This window comes from Calonectris borealis, chromosome 9 (assembly GCF_964195595.1).
Source record: "Calonectris borealis chromosome 9, bCalBor7.hap1.2, whole genome shotgun sequence".
Lineage (NCBI taxonomy): Eukaryota > Metazoa > Chordata > Aves > Procellariiformes > Procellariidae > Calonectris > Calonectris borealis.
Window position 1 is genome coordinate 7,043,871 of NC_134320.1, and position 16,811 is coordinate 7,060,681.

The window sequence follows — 16,811 nt, forward strand, 5'->3', positions numbered from 1 at the left end:
GCTGGTGGCTGGCCAGCCAGCCAGCTGGCACATACTTCTAGCCAGATTATCAGCAATTGCCTGTATAGTTTCTGTGTTGGATGGCAAAGCAAGTGCAGGGAACAGCAGGGAGGAGAAATTATAGCTGTTACAGGAAAACATCGGGGACATTAAAAAGCTATGAATAGGGTAAATGGGTGGGAAGCAATGCTGTTAGGAGCCTTGCAGGTGCATTTACAAACAACCCTTATATAACTTAGTTAAAATGTCAGTCATCCCAATAAAAATGCAGAGGAAATCAGTTTAAGTTCGTCACTGTGCTTGGAGCTACTTATTTGCATAGCTCTTTTTACAACTGATCCAGAATATATCCGGCATGATAAAAACAGTTGTGTCCCACATAGATATCTGTGAATCCGATATTTAGATGGGGCTTTCTTCCTTTCCTAGGATTTGAAATCTCTACAATGCTCACACCCATACATCATACATACACCATACAAACTTCAGAAGCCAGTCTTGGGTTAACAGACCAAATCTGGTACGAATTCTGTGCTCTGTTTAGCCAAATCCTGTTCTCCATCTGCTCAGATCTCTCACTGTTCCAAGTCCTTATATTCCCTTATATTTTTTTTCCCTTTTCTTACTTAGAAAAATTTAACAATAATGGTTAAATCTATATCAAGTTGATGTTTTATAGCTGCCAACTCTATCAGTTCCTTTACAGAGGATTTATAACTCTGAAGACCATTTAACAGCGTTCAGTGCACCTAGCAATAAGCTTTAATATTTTCACTTGTGACATATTGGCAGTTTGCAAACTTTTATACAGAAAACTCTTTGAAGCATACATGCTATCTGTACCTTGACCATCTAGTACTGAATATACATATTAAGATTCTTTTATACTGTTTTCATTTTACTTTACTCATTTCTCATATCTCCATCATACTAAGGGAGATATACTGGGGGAGAAAAGACTCGCTGGCTGTAGAGCCATTGAAAGTTAGCAATAATTTTACGGTCTACAATCGTAGCAGCTGTAGAAAGCACGTTTCACAGCACTCCCTCTCTCTACTCTGATTTACTAATCCTGTATAGACACTAACAAACTCGTATGTGAAAACTGCACGTAAACTTTACAGGTTCTTTATTCAGAAAAATCAAACTCAAAGTGTTCTTTTGTTCAATATCAGCAATTCTGTAAATGTATCTTCACTGGATGGGGAAAGGTCTTTTTGCCTTGAAATAGGTAGCAAAACACTAGTATCTGTGATTAACTGAAAAAGAAATCATTTCTAGAACATGTCAGTGTCCTCCTATAGTCCCAACTTTTTGCTAGATAGATTCTGTGCCACACATTAGTCAATGCTGATCCTCAATGATAAATCAATTAATTCCAGACCAGGAATCTTCTAGAAGCAGAAACTTTTTACAGGAATAAGTACAATGATGTTGCTCAGCATTCAGCCCTGCAAACAGGCTTATATAATCTTATATGACAACCTAAAATCAATGACACGGTCATATTACCCAATTGCCAAGCAGTATCAATCAGCACCTCACTCAAACAAATATGTGTTCAGGGGAAAAACACATACCCATTCTTCCCTATTACACGTCTCAATAGCAGGTCTAGCTCTTACATCTGCTAGTTGATAGCTCTGACATCCTCTCTTCTGTTCTGATGAAGCATAGTTCACATTTCCTTTGCTGTTCTTTCCTTTGCCATCTTAAAAGTTATAAACTGAATGATTTCTTTTGTTTTTTAAAAGAAGCTTTTAATTCTATAGACTTCTCTATTTCTCACCTGAAACAGATGTGTTGGATGGTTTGATTGCAGCTCTTACTCATTTATACCTCGGAGACTCTAGGGAAAGACTTCAAGCTGTAATTCCTAATGATAACCAGACGGTACTGCTAATGGAAACTCAAAACCCAAACCAAAACAACAACAACAACAACAAAAAAGACAAAAAGAAAAAGAAAAAATTCAAACCAAGAATGTACTAATAATAAACATGTAGCAAAGAGGCATTTCAAAAGATGTTTTTATACATACATACATCCCCCCACCCCATATATATAAAATATCTATATATGTAAATAAAAATCAAAACAGCAGCATTTTTATTCCTACTGTCCGCTATATAGTGTATCCTAAACTTATTCAACAGATATAGTACAACTTTTAAGATTTCAAACAAAACTTTCTGATTCAGCCGCTATCTTGGCTGTTAATAATTAACTAAGCACTTAAAATCATTAGACCACCACCCAAAACAACAGAAAAAAAGAGAGTTAACTGATTTTTCAGCTAAGCTCTCTTGAGAAATCAGAGGAGAAAACTTTGAACACAGAACTTTAAACAGAGGAGAAAGCCTCTTGACCTTATATGACGCAATGGCAGTCACACTTCCTTTAAGTGCTACAGCATCCCAGTGTTCCTACAATTACAGACTTCTACAAACATTCAGTTCAAAGTCATATGCTTTATCTAGACACATGAAGCAGACTGTCCTTAACTAGTTTCACCAACTGAATACAAACTACAAACAAGTAGGTGACTGTGCTGTTATCAGGCATTTACTGAGTGTGCCAGGGGAATACATTTCTATTTCATGTGTTCCATAAAAATAAGCCATTAAGCCAGTCCTGAATACTTCAGTAAGTTGTCTCTCTTGCCAAATGGCCTACAGACCAAGAAAGCAGTCGTTTCTGCATTGATTTAAATACGCTAACACCTTTTTGCACCTATTAGTTGCTATATGTTTGCAAAAAGTCACCCAAGTGTAACATCAATAATGTACTTTGTTAAATAAATAATCTGTGATTAATTTGTTCCCTAGCAATTGTCCCTACACAATGCATATTCCATTAATGGCACCACAGAAAACATAGAAGTGTTTCCTCCTACTGCTGCTCCCAAGTCTAGCTAAAATATGAACTACTTCTGAAGAAGTTGTGCATGGATAATTCAACTGTTAATCCAGGCTTGTTGCCAGGCTGTAAAAAGAAATTCCAATTAAGTCAAACATGTATCTTGATCTCCAAAAGGAAAAGAGAATTAAAAATGCACAATGCACATAGATTGGGAGGGGAAGAAAAGACAGAGCGTGACATCTAGAAGACGGCTGCAACCAAGAAAGCAAACTTTCTCTCTGGGATTTCCTTGGTACCAACTTTTAGGAGTGCTGCAATGTAATGATATTATCAATCAGCAGAAACAGCAATTATTCAGCCCTACTAGAATTCAGGTCCCTATCTCTGTGCTTCCATTTCCATAACTGTGAGATCAGAACTAACATTCAACTATTTCAGAGGCTGGGCCTGGCTTCACACATACTTAACTGAAGTGACTTGACCTGTAGATACCTTCTTCCTCTCATCTTCTTCCTACTTCTCCCTATTACATCTGTGACAAACTACTGCTTTTACGAATAAGCTACATACATGCAAGTGCTCCATTAAATGATCATCTCAAGAATCCTTGAGGGTGATTAATTCTATAAAGGAATCACTTTTGTACTTACAATCACTCTTGCATCAAAATGGTTCTACCTACGCAGGAACTGAAAGGAAGAGAAAAATCTAGATATAAACAGGCAGTATTTATTTTGAAGAAATTCCAATACTGGTATCACCCCTATTGTAATAAACATACTATATTCATTACAAGGAACAATGCATTGTTACGCACACGCAATTTTAGGACCTTTTCTGTCCTACCCAACAGCACTGCGTACCTTCCCAGTATATTTAGCCATTGATTAAGCACAAGCTCCAGACAAGGAATGCATCTAAAACTTCCAAGAACAGGCGCTTTATTTCACATCATTTTCTCAGCATTCCCTTATTGAGTTTATAAAGCGGTATTGTCAGCAAATCAAATTTGTTATAGGAAAAAACCCAAGCTTTTTCTTTTACAGTATCTCTCATTAGTACTAATCAGTAATTTTTAGCTGTTGGTGCTGAAAGAGACAACCCCCTATGATTCTTCATTTACGGCAACTGCCAAACTCTCATTCAAGAAGCAGAAATAGTAACTTGTATGGTAACATTTTATATTGATTAGGTATTCACTACCTGGCAAACCAGTTTCAAATCCTCAGTTTCTTGAGAGAAGGGGCAGAAAATCATTGAAAAGTTACATTTGTACTGAGGTTCTCTCATCCCCCCCATAACTACTGTACCTCTAAACTATCTTCATATGATTGAAGTGATTTGCTGCTGCCTTGCTTAAAAAGGGCAAGATTTTAGCAGTCTGCTCTGCTATTCAAGTGTTTGCTGCATCAGTACCATGTCTATGTGTGCACCTCAAAGGATCAAATCAAATTCAAAGCACCTGAAATCCCACTAGAAAAAAAAACCCAACTGTATTTCAGAATTCTAAAGGAAATACTTATAGTGTGTTAGTGAATAAAGTTTGTTAAAGCAAGAGACACAGATGCCAATTGAGCTATGAAAGCATTTTTTGATTGATGTGATTAATATTTTTAATAATTGCCAATGATATTTCTACAGCAAGACTGCACCTTCTACTTTCAACTAGTTTGAAAGCATCTGACAGAAACCTTGGGAATAAGTCAGTTAACAACACTATTATCAAGCAGTACTAGTAAGATTTGTATGTTTATTTTAAAAGTATAATAATTCTCTTAATTTTTTAAATGTAATTCTGGTTTTAAACAAAAACAACCACGTTTGATTTTTGCATGAAGAAAAGTCAGTAAACTCTGTAAATACATCTCCTGTTAGTTCAGCTTTCCTCCTGACATGACAGACACTGCCTTTTGTTGTACTTCTAAACAGTAAAAGATAACACATCTTTTGACATCTTTGCTGTCTGTCTTCAAAATTCATAAATAATGGAAGCAAGCGAAAGCACAGCTCTGACCAGAGACTGTGAAGGTTTCCTGCTTTGGAACATTATAGGTATTGTTTTTAATGATGAAAGAGATGACTTAAAGAATAAGGTTTGAAGGAGACAAGTTACAGTATGTTCCCATTTCATGGAATAACTGTGTATGGCTCCTTCTGTGAGCGCTTCTGAGTCTGTGTGCTCTGCCCTGGGCACATGCACTAACAGCCTTGGCCAAGCAGCTGTTGTCTCATAAATGCCAGTTACCTTACACTGAGTGTCTGCAGTTTAGAAAGCTTTCAACAAGTGGCACATCATGTGGCTATACATACAAGGGCAGATACCTTCAAATAAGGAGGCCACACTTAAGCTATATAAAAAAGGTTTTATAATGGAAAAATCATTAGCATTTTCATTAGAAAACTCCTGCAAGTTCTTTTTCTGTTGCCTGTATTCCTATAATATGTCAATAATAGATGACGTTACAGATGACCACAGTCAAGTTCTGCTGAAAGTCAGTAATTAGAGTCATATCTGATTAATTATCAGAAGCACAATGGAGTGCTGAGCAGTGCAGTCTGATTCATGAGCTGTTAAATTAGTAAACTGGAGGACAAGACACTGATATGTGCACGCTACGCGGCAGACTCACCCTTGAGGTAAAATTTCTGCAAAGAGCAGAAATAAACTGAATCCTAGCACAGAATAAAAGTGTAATCTCCTCCTGTGAGGATGAATCTAGACTAATTTAGATGAAATTTAGATTTGAACAAGTTCACACATCCATTCTTTTACTGGGCCACATCATTACCTCCTATAAATTCATGTAGCTGCACCGAGCCCAGCTGAGTTACACCAGGTGACATTAAGGATGTTATGGTTGCAAGACACATTTTCAAAGTCAGAAAATAAAAAGTACATTTTAGTAGCTGACCCAAATCATAGCAAACCATAGTACACAAATATCCCTTAAAAATATGACCGGATATCAGATTTTTTCTTGCTGTTACTAATGGGAGTCACTGCCATAACAAACGTTATTCCAGTCAGTAAGTTCCCAGCATGTGCCGTCACTGAAATCAATCCTCCACAACAGTGACGAATATTTACCTGTATACCCCCACCTTCCACTTTAATAATGAACATAACATAAATATCTGGGTGACAGAAAAAATGAAAAATGTATAATCTAGGGTGATATTTTATTTGCTCATCAGAAAGTTACTCATCCCAGCCAAGAAGAATTTTACAAAGTGCACATAAATATTACACATAGCCTAATATGACACCCTTATCCTCTAAAATAGCTTTTTCAGGGCCACATGATGGATCATATTATTGTTAAATTCCAGTGACTCAGGTGCATTTCATTTCTTTGACTTTCATTGGAAAGCCATTAACAAAGTATGTGATAGGATACATGGTTTTCTATCAGATTCAGCATATCAGAAGGATGAAGTTGCCCCTTCCAATCCCCACACCAGACTTTTAGTCAGAAAATGCAAGTGCTATGGCAGTTTCTAAATCAGCTTCAAAGAAATCCCCAAACCTAATCACCTCCAAGCTCACTGCAGTCTTCACTAGAGCAGCAGCTTATAAAACCTCACAAAAATCATCCCGGCTTTTTTACATGTATCTGTGAAAATGGCCCAAAGCACAAGAAATATTGTCTTTAGTAGCGCATAGGGTTCTTTTGCTTAAGATAGAAGATCAGCTTAATTTTGGGGTACTCGCCATTTTTTCTTCAGCTTTGTCCAGGCAGCAATTTTCCCAGCAAATGGTAGTGACCAAAAAGCTATCCACAGACAAGTTACCTCACAGGAAACTGCAATGTCTGTGGCCCAAATTCCAAGTGCCTGGGCGGCTAACAGAGAACGTCGACTCAGCAAAACTGTCTCTGCCTCTCCTGAGATTAGAATCCTTCAAATCACAGTACGATACTTCGTTCTTGCAATTTCTGTATTTTAGGCTATATCAGTGGGGAAATTCCCTTTCACAGAAGAGCCAACAAGACCTCTTAATCAGTTACATCTCCGAAATCAACTTAAACATGATTTACACTTATTCTGTCCTTTTAATGATTTTTTTTTCCTTCCAAATAAAAACTAGTTCTCTGTTTTTAATTTCCATTCACAACCATTTCTCCTCCATCGCTAGAAAGAAATTACGGTTGAAAGGCACTAAACAAGAAAATTTACCATAAAAAGTGCACATGGACAAAGCATGAAAAATATAAATAATAAAATAACCAGAGGACTCATATAGTCTGAAATACAGGCTAAAATTGAATCTCCAGTTAATAATGAACATGGTATCACCTTAAATGATTTTCAAGCACAAAAATTTTGAGCAGAATAATTCCTTAGCACAACCTTAAAAAAATGATATTCTCAACAGACACGGTGCCAGTGAATTCAAGTCAACTACAAAATAATTTTTTAAGCCTGTGAGTTGTTGCAGGTTTGTAACCACAAAAGTGTCCAGTCCCCAGAGTCTAGCCGACAAGAAGTGCACAGAGATACTCCCATGATAGTATTCTGTAGGATATATTTTTCTTAATATTCTTAATCTGGACCCTCACCCTGCAAAATAATCATGCTTACAGGCCGCCTATCGCCTGAACAGCAATATGGAATGCAACAACTCAGCAACATGGAATTCAAAAAACACCATTCACGTACACCAACAGTAAACTCGCATATTGTTAACATGCATATATATGTGCATTTACTAAATGTTTTGAGGTTGTCAGGTTTATCTGTTGTCTTTAAACAGTAAAAACGTAAAGACAAACCACAGCATAACGCTTTTACATTCTTTCCCTGTATTCTCTGGGAAAATCATGGAATACTCCTCATTTTGTAAAAAAGACATTTCATCCTAACTGCCCGTAAAACATTCAGCAATGCTTAGACACAGAGCTCTGTAGCAGTTTCATCTGTTTACATAATCACTTGACAAAGCCAATAACACTACACTAACCCAGAACTACGCAGAAAATAAGTTAAAAAAGACCAGCTTGGCAAACTACACAGATCCAGTGTTTGCTGGGTAATGCAGGATCTCAGCATGCATTACACAACAGCAGTCCCTGCACCTTTCTGTAGCATTTCAACAAGGTCAAGAGAATCCAATCAGCTCCTGGCATCTTCTTGTATCCGCTGCAGTATGATCTTTATAATTACTTATCCAATAATCCCTAGTGATCACTCAACTCCTTTCCTATTCCTTGTGCCCTTATCACACTAATGAATAAACTTTTTATCCTTCTACAGTTGTATAAACTATTCTAAGTAACCAATAGTCATCCTTCTATTTGCGTGTATGAGTCAGTCATCCAGAAAGAACAATGTATTGATTCCTAGAAAAAGAGGATACATGCAGAACTGCAACCTAGAGTGGCTATTTTTAAGCAAACAAACTGCTGATTTAGTGAAAGCACCGACTTGTCTGTCAAAACAAACTCTTACTAAAACTTCAAGAGTTCCTTTTGAGAAGCCATTCAGAGTGATTTTTCTTCTATCAACGTCTTCTGCAATTTTCTTACAATTAGGAAAATACATTTAGCAGAACCTAAGGCAAATCTAGTAACAGAAATACAACTTCACACAAATGGTAAATATTTAAGTGGTAAAGAAAGCATCTTCAATCACTAAAATCTTTTCTTACAAAGCTGGCTTTAAAAAGTAGCAAACTAATGAAACCCCTAAAAGTGCTACTGCAGAACACTCAGATGCAAAATAATCATATATAGCAACCACAGGGTAATGCAGGATTTCCAGAATATCCAGCAAGACCAAAGTTAAAACATCAGCATCCATAATCCCACTGCTTACTTTTCTGTTTCAAAAAAGGAATAACTATTTGCTATTTACTGTGTTAGGAGCAACTAACTCCCGACACTGTTTGTGTAGTTAGGAAAGAACATCTCTCTGGCTCTACAGTTATATGGAAGAGGTCTTCGAGCAAAGTGAATTAAAATAAATGAAAAACTTGACTAAGGAGGCTATCTTTCTATGCTTTGAGGTTTACCTGACCACTTCCAGCAAGCAAGAAGGAATTCCTCTGCAATATATAGAACTGCTCAGTTTGTTAAGTGCATGATAGGTTTTCCCATTTTCCTCTGAAACTTCATCTATTAGTTACTGCCAGAGGCAACAAACCCAACTCAACAGTTGAGGTTAATAACCAATATATAAACAACATGCCCTCCTGCACCAATTCAGTAGCATCCCAGTGTCCCTAAGCGTAGCATACTTGACAGTGAGAAGGCTATTTGCAATTAAATTTTTAAGCCATCAAAATGAAAAGCATTACGTGCATTTTTTACACTAATGTATGAATTTGCCTACTAACACTGAGGATTTTGCATAGCAATGAGCCAGTTTAAGTAAATGGTTCCTAGGCTCAAGAGTTCACATTGCTTGTTGTCCTTATATTTTAATTAAATGATCAGTTTAGAATTTCTAATTGCTTCATCTTGTACAACCAAAGAATTCAAGGAAATTATACAAACATGTATATGCCCTGCCTATTGTCCAAAATATTTTGCTTGCTCTTTAAGAATATCTCACCTGTACAGGGATTTCTACCTATACAAAGAAAAAGAAGTGAGATTCTGAAACAACTACAATGAAATTAGGTACCTAATTACCACTGCAATCACATTGCAACTATCACCCTAAATGTTTATGAGTTCTTATAATTGAAATAAACACTAATAACCATACAGTTATACCTTGACTGCATCTCTGTTTTTTGGTGGCAGCCAAAAACCCAACAAAATGCTGGGCATCATGAGGAAAAGTACTGAGCCCATCACACAGGGTATTGTTTTAGCATTACATAAAACCTGGATGGGCCTATGTCTTGACCACTCTGAGCAGTTCCGGTCTCAGCTCAAGAAGGGCAGTTCAAATAGTGAAGTGAAGGGAGCTACCACTATTCAAGAGAGGCAAAAAAATGTCTGGGACTATTTGGTTTGGAGAGGAGGAGCTTGGGGGAGGCTACAATTGAGATTTACAAAATGATGAAAGCACTAGATAAATTGGATGCAAAACTTCCCCCTGCAATATTAGATCTAGGGGGCAGTCAGTGAAAGCCACAAACATTTTACAACAGGCAAAAGTGTACACTGCAGAGGAGACACGCATGTATGGTGTCCCTAATGAAGCAGCTGTGGCGGGTGGCAGGGAACACAAGGGGAAGCCAGTGGCCAGGCTAGTTTCCCTGAATTGCATCTCTTCTCTCCATTGCCTGAGACAGATCGCAGGGCTAGACAGGCCATTAGTCTGACACAGTATGGCACTTCTTACGTTTTTGAAGATCTCCATTATATTTTGTAAGCCTAATGGCTAATTTCTTAGTTTCTTCTTGTTACTGTTAAGAAAAATACACAATGCTTGGTGAGCAAAGGGGCTTCTACAGCATTTTTGAGTGGTGCATTGCATTAAACCAACAATATGGGGGAAAAAAATGTAGATGTGAAGTTGGCTCTTGAGATGCAGGCAGCCCTCCTTCAGGGCAATAGTGCCCTGCTAAGGACAGGGCAGACAGCTGGGGGTTAACAGCTTCCCCCAGCCAATTTAATCTGCTACGCCAGATGCAGCAGAAGCTACTTATACATTTTATGAATTATTTTAAAAGGCAGAACCTCAAATAGCTCAAATTCCCCTTTGACAGGACTGTCACCTATTATATCCTCAGTGCCCCCGTCAGACATCTCTGGGCTTCTCTAAGGTCTTTTAGATCATCTGAACACTAATTAGCTTATCATAGCTACGCTAAATTCTAAAATTTGCATTTCTGAAGTTAAGGGCATGAAGCCAATTTGCATGAAGCTAATCTAATCATGCAATGTAACTAGACTTAAGTAGCAGATAATAATACCTAAAAAATGAACTACTCACACATATTGTATTGCTACAAAGCTTAAAGAAAACAAACATCAGGGATCATTCATAAAACCAAACAACAGCTGTTGCACAAGGGGGGGAAAAAAACCTCTTAAACTGAAGTAGAGGAGGAAGATGAGTAAGTTACACAGTGAAAGCCGAATAGATTAAAAAAAAAAGTAGCCATATATCCTCTTGTCTTCTTTAACTCTCACTGGTGCTTGAGTAGGTGTTCTGGGGAAAAAAAGGAAAATAAAAAAGAAAAAAAAAGCTTTAATTTGCTGTTTTAAATATGTATATATGGTCCTGGATAGATGTTTATCATGTCTTTGACGTGGAGAGCACGACAGTCTTCAGTCCCTGAATTTAAATGCCTACATGTTTTTTCATGGTGTTCCAGGGACGAACCGGCACTACTGTCAAGCCCGACAGACCCGCACCTCCCTCCCTCCCTCAGCCCAAGCCCGCGAGACGGGAGGTGCGCTCCCCGTACCCACCCGGTCCTCCACCAAGCGCCCAGCTCCGCACGCGGACTGCGCCACGTCAGGGCTGCTTCCCTCCCCTCCGGCTACACCGGGCGGGCCCACCGCGAAGCCCCGGGGCCGGCCCTCGCCCCGCAGGGCGCCGCGAGGCTCAGGCTCTTGCGGGGAGGCGGCGCGGAGCCGCCGGGCCAGCGCCGCCGCCAGCGCGCCGCGCTGCGGGCTCCCCGCCAGCCCCGGCGGCCTGCGGAGGGACGAAGCCCGAGCGCAAGCGACACGGCGGCTGCCGAGCGCCTCACCCGGCCTCGCCGCAGGGACGGCCGGCCCGGCGGGGCACGGCGCCGCTGCAGCTCCGCGCCTGCACACCGAGGGAGGGCCGCGGCGCGGACGGGCGGGGGGCGCCGCTCGGGCGCGCCGGCACCCCGCCGGCTGCGTCCCGCCGCCGCCTCCTCCCCTCCTTCCTTCCTTACCGCGGCTGGCGGGGCGCCGGGGCTGGGCCGAGCCGGGTCAGCCTCTGTCCGTGCAGGACAAGCGGGTATAGCGCTGCGGGTTGCGGCGGCTGCTTCCCTCTTTCCCCCCTCCCGGTGCCGCTCGCCGTCGGGGCTGGCTCCTCACTGTCACCTGCTCCTGCCAGCGCTGCGCCTGGGACATCGCGGTTTGTCCTTCAGCAGCCGCTGTTGGGCGTCCTCCTGCTGTTGGAGAGCAGGGAAGCTGATGTTTTAACTCCTTTATTCACCTGAAGGTGACGTTCCACACTTCTGGCTTCCTGCTATTACTGTTTTTAAGGATGGGCTCTGCGACTCCAGGGTTGTGCTTTCAGGGTGGCGAGGTCGATTTGCTACCGAAAAGAGTTTCTGGCTTCTTGTGGCTTTCCCAGAGGCTTGGAATAATGAAGCTCAGTTTTCTCTGTTTGATAAATAGCCTCATAGAGTCACCTTCTTTTCCATCAGCTATTGAATATTTTGCAAAATACACAGATGTCATAAAGTGTGTGTTAAATACATTCTAGCAAAAAGTGAAGTCCAGAGAGTTTTAAGTCATTTGCTTATTCTCTTTAATTCTTAGGCATGTAAAATCCAGTTTCTTGAGACGTCAGAACGTCACCAACTAGTTTTAGAATCTACCCAAAACCTCCTAATTTTTATAATGTTAAAGGGAAGCACAACTATTCCTCTTGTCTGACATTCTCGTAAAAAATAAATAGGATTGTGGATTGTACTTTTAAGCTTTACCGTGTAAAAAAGACATGCAAACGATAAAACTTCACTGCATGGAGGCCATGAGCTGTACTTCAGATCTTTGGTTGGCCTTGCCGAAGGCAAAGGGCTGGTTTCAGCATTTGGGTCTTTGGCTTGTGACTGGGAGCAGGGTATATACTTTTTATGCGTAACTTTAGAAAGTCTGAAATCATAAATAAGACTCCCAAGACAAAGCTTAAAAAAAAAGATCCAGTTAAGTATATAAAGTATCGTGTCTTCTGCTTTAAAGCATATATAGAGGTGGTTTTGGGTTTTTCTCCCTAGTGCTAAATTTCTCACACAAGCAGATGATCCCTGGAGCTTTAGGATGATGAAAAACGCAGTGTGGGCAGTGCTGAAATTGTTGTTTACCTGTGCATGGCTATGTGTTTCTCCATGACATTTCCTTGCTCTTCCCTGGTCCTACCCTTTTCCCATGAAGTTTTATGTTGGAATACAACTTACAATTTAAGATGGTAGGGAAATACTATTGTTAGTGGTGGAGTGATTTTTTCATCGTTTAATACTGGAAAAATGTTGGACAAAAAGACTACACAAACAATTTCTTACATATAAGCAGCCTAGACTATAGGTGCTCAGGCTTTAAAATCCTGTGGGATTATATAATGATGAAAAGCCAGATAGGCAGTTTTGAAATTAGCTAATGTGTATGTATAAATAATCTTTCTTATCAAGGGATCTGCAACGTTATAGAAACAATAATTCCCCCAACTCCCTTTGAGGGAGAAAAGTCCATTTTAAACAACTTTATGAAGCTGACATCCTAGTGCATAATGGATCATTTATTTTTGCTGACCAGGCTTGCTAAACATATAAAGCTTATTCTGAAAACGAGTAGCTAGAATTAAAACCTCCTCTTTGAAGATTTTGAATTACTATTATGTGTTCTGGGAATAAATAAGGTTCCCTATAAAAGGAAATACTGTGCTTCATTTACAAAAAAAGAAAGCCAACCCAAAGATTAAATTTTGTGCATCAAGCTTGAAAACTAAGGGTGAGCATCTGAGTTGACACAAATTAACGTGGCTCCACTGATCTCAATGGGAACTGTTCTCTGCTAGCTGAGGATCTGTCCTTCATTTTTGTTGTAAACTGAATCATAGTTGTAGTAATAAGCATTTGTTGCTTGTTGCCTTTAAACATAAGCTTTCCATGTCAAATTAGAGTTTTTAAGAAACGGTTTAATAAATGCTTTTTGAACTGAGTTTTATCTAGAATAACTTGCTAATGGTAAACAAATGGAGCAGCAGGTCTGATCCTAAACTGTGTTCTCCGTTTAGCCCCCTTGAAGTGGATGAAATTGCAAATTGTGCCTGAAGTGCAGTGATGTCAAAGAGATGATATGGGAAGAGATGAGTATCAGACAAGAAGGTGTGCAAGAGCTGAAGCACCGAGACGCCACGGTGCAAGGGAAAGTTCCAAGATGATTATGAAAGATGAACTGAATTGAAACCTGTCTTCCACCAATTAAATTAAGACAAAGTTACCACTAAAAAATCATGTAACATTCTGACAATTACCTAAAGATAGTGGTAAACACTGGACCAGCTTCTGCTCTTTATCACAGTAGTCTTATTTTCATGGGTTTCAATTCTGGACTCGTTCCAGTGGGAGTTTGGAGCAACAATACTATTCTGTTACTCTTCTATTACTATTAAGTAAAACATAGGTTGGAATACCCATGTCAAGGTGTAAAACTATGAGTATGAAATTCCAAGCCAAAGTTGTGCCAGATGCTATGAATCGGTAGCTGTACGAAAATTTGGCATTCGCTGCAGTTCTTGAGACAGAAAGCTCCCAGGGTCTTACATAAGTTATGCACATCAAGGGTGTAGAATTAGGCCTTGTAATTGTAAAATCTGCCAAAACAGCAGCACGGCAAGTCAGCATAATCTTTTAGTTCTTGGCATCTGGCCTTTACTGATGCGTAGTTCAGAGCTAAAAAAAATCTATTGGGAGGAGATGGAGAAGAGAAACATGAGAGAAGTGTTCATTAACCTTTACCCTCCATAACAGAATTGGAAAGCATTAGCTTGAAGTCTTGGCTTGGACAACAGGGCAATCATTCACTCAGCTTAATCTATGAAGTAAATACACAAGCTTTTATTTTTAAATTACTTAAATGCTGCAGTTATGGTTAGTTTGAACATTAAATTAAATATTACAAATACAGGTGGACAAGAAAATGTTAACTTCCTGTAAATGAAAATCATTCAGTTGCTTGATTGCTATTAGAATTAAAGGCAAACATTAGCAAATCCGTTATTACTGAGGCAAGCAGTAGAAATCAAAAGGCTAAAATGCAGTACAGAAACAAAGCAAAGCAGGCTCCAGTGTGCTATATTCCTCTGAAGCTGCAGAAGATAAATGAGCAGAGGTAGAGGCAGGGCAGAATACAAAGCTTTATTTGAAAGTTAAGAAAAAAAAAACCAACGTAAAAGGGCTCAAACAACAATCATAAAACTTTTTAACTTGGCTGCAAGGAAGACTTATCTAGAAGATAAAATACGAACACTGAAAGGCAGATAAATAAAAATTTCTCGCTTGTTTTATGCTCCATGACGATCAAAGCAGTTTTTTGTCACAGGTGAACAGAATGGAATGTTTGGTTCATTTCTTTCTTTCTCTCTTTTATTAGAGAGTCTGTCACACATGCATTTTTAATTGTTTTGTCTTTTTTTTCCTCAATCTCTCCTTAATCCTCTGCTTTTTGTAAAATTCTGTGAATATGTATCAATTGTATCTCGGTAGGCATTGTGTTCTGTTCATTGTCTTTTCCTTTTGGTTATTGAATTTACTTGCTTGTATTTTGAATTTTAGCGAAGTTAAAATAGCTCATTTTGTTTGCATAATGTTTCAGATAACATTCAATATTATCTTTCCAGCATAGAGGTATTATTGGTTGATAAAATCTCAGCATTGGGGTTATGTTTGGTAATTTAGTGACTCTTAAAAAAATTGTGCAGGGTTGTATCTGGAACTAACAACAACAACATATATGCAGTCCAAGAGAATTTTTGTCTGATCATTTAAAAATCAATTTTTTAATATAAGAAACTTGGTAGTGTTTCTTTCAAGTGGATTTTGTAAAAGTATTTGGCACCTTGCTTTTCATTCTTAAACTCTTTGGGATCTCTGTTGATGGATGTTAGCATGCTACTGTATTCTTCCTCTGTAATCTACAGAATTTTACTGCAGGTATTTTTAATAATTGTACTTGAAACCACAACATCATTTTTGTCAAATGTCAGCTTTCCTATAGCTAAAGCCTCTACATAACTGGAAGTTTGAGATCTAATAGTTCTGCTAAGCTGAAAGTGGGAGTAATACTGTTACCAAAAGGAAACCATTCCTGTTTTCCTGGTATGGCTCTGTTCTAATCCAGAAGGGACCGAAACAAAAAATACTTGCACCTTAATATGTTTCTGTACAGCAAAGTTGCTGTACAGCAAAGGTGCTGTATTTTCCCCACTGTGGTACCTAGGTAAACCAGCAGAGGAAAAACTCCTCTCAGTGGTGCGATCCAGTATTGGCACTTGCTGGATCTCTCCGTGTTGATGCGGCCGGACAGACGTCCCTGTGCTGAGTGGGGCAGTGGCCTCACGAGAGAAGGAGGCGGTAGGAGCACTCCTGTGAGCATAGCGGCGCATGGGGAGGGCCACGCCAGCTGAGTCTCTAGTAGTAAAATAGGTTGTAGTGAGAGTACAGTGTAAACTTTACATCTGTTTACCAAGAATGAAATTAGATCGAAAAGAAACATTTGCTTCTATACTGATAGATGACAGTAACTTACTTCTTTGCCGCCTTAGCCCGAACAGAACCTTTCTAACTTTACACTGGTATACGTGAGAGCAACAACGAAGCTTTGGGCATTAAGATTCTGTTTAAAGTGCAGGGAACAGTCCTGTAAGGATTGGAATAATTTTAATTAAATTACTTTTAGTTAAAATATAGCACTAGTCAAAATTGAAATGTATCATTGTGGCATATTTGTTCTGATAAAGTTTTGACTGTATAGTACTCACTGATCTCTTGCACAGATAGGGCAGAGAGAAAACAAGTCTAATACTGGAAAGCATGTGGGTGTTCATAAAATTGGGTATCATCTGACACAATTCCATTCTATAAAGATACTGAGAGGATTTTGTGTTCTTTCAATGCAGAACAAAGACTAATTTCAAAACCTTGAAGGTTTGTTGTGAAACAGAGCTGTCATCTTTTGGGGAGCTCTGAAATTTTTAGAATACCTTCTCCATAAGACAGAGTTGTGTAACATAGAAAAATGGGTATAATATGTGGATTTCATTATTGCTTCTCTGAGAGGAATTGCTGTGAAGGC

At 39.1% G+C, this 16,811-nt stretch overlaps 1 protein-coding gene across 4 annotated transcripts in view; it reads right to left on the minus strand.

The window, feature by feature from the left end:
• NMNAT3 (nicotinamide nucleotide adenylyltransferase 3) overlaps positions 1-11,886 on the minus strand; it is a 32,825-nt gene extending 20,939 nt beyond the window's left edge. For 2 of the 4 annotated variants that reach the window (XM_075158145.1, XM_075158147.1), the window contains exons 1-3: positions 11,684-11,876; positions 3,513-3,551; positions 1,790-1,909 (exon numbers count right to left, since the gene is read on the minus strand). The gene's annotated coding sequence lies outside the window, so the exon portion shown is untranslated. Of the gene's footprint in view, positions 1-1,789; positions 1,910-3,512; positions 3,552-11,231; positions 11,370-11,683 lie in introns of those variants that run through there. The other 2 variants (XM_075158146.1, XM_075158148.1) reach the window with 2 other exon arrangements.
• Between the last annotated feature and the right edge of the window lie 4,925 nt (positions 11,887-16,811).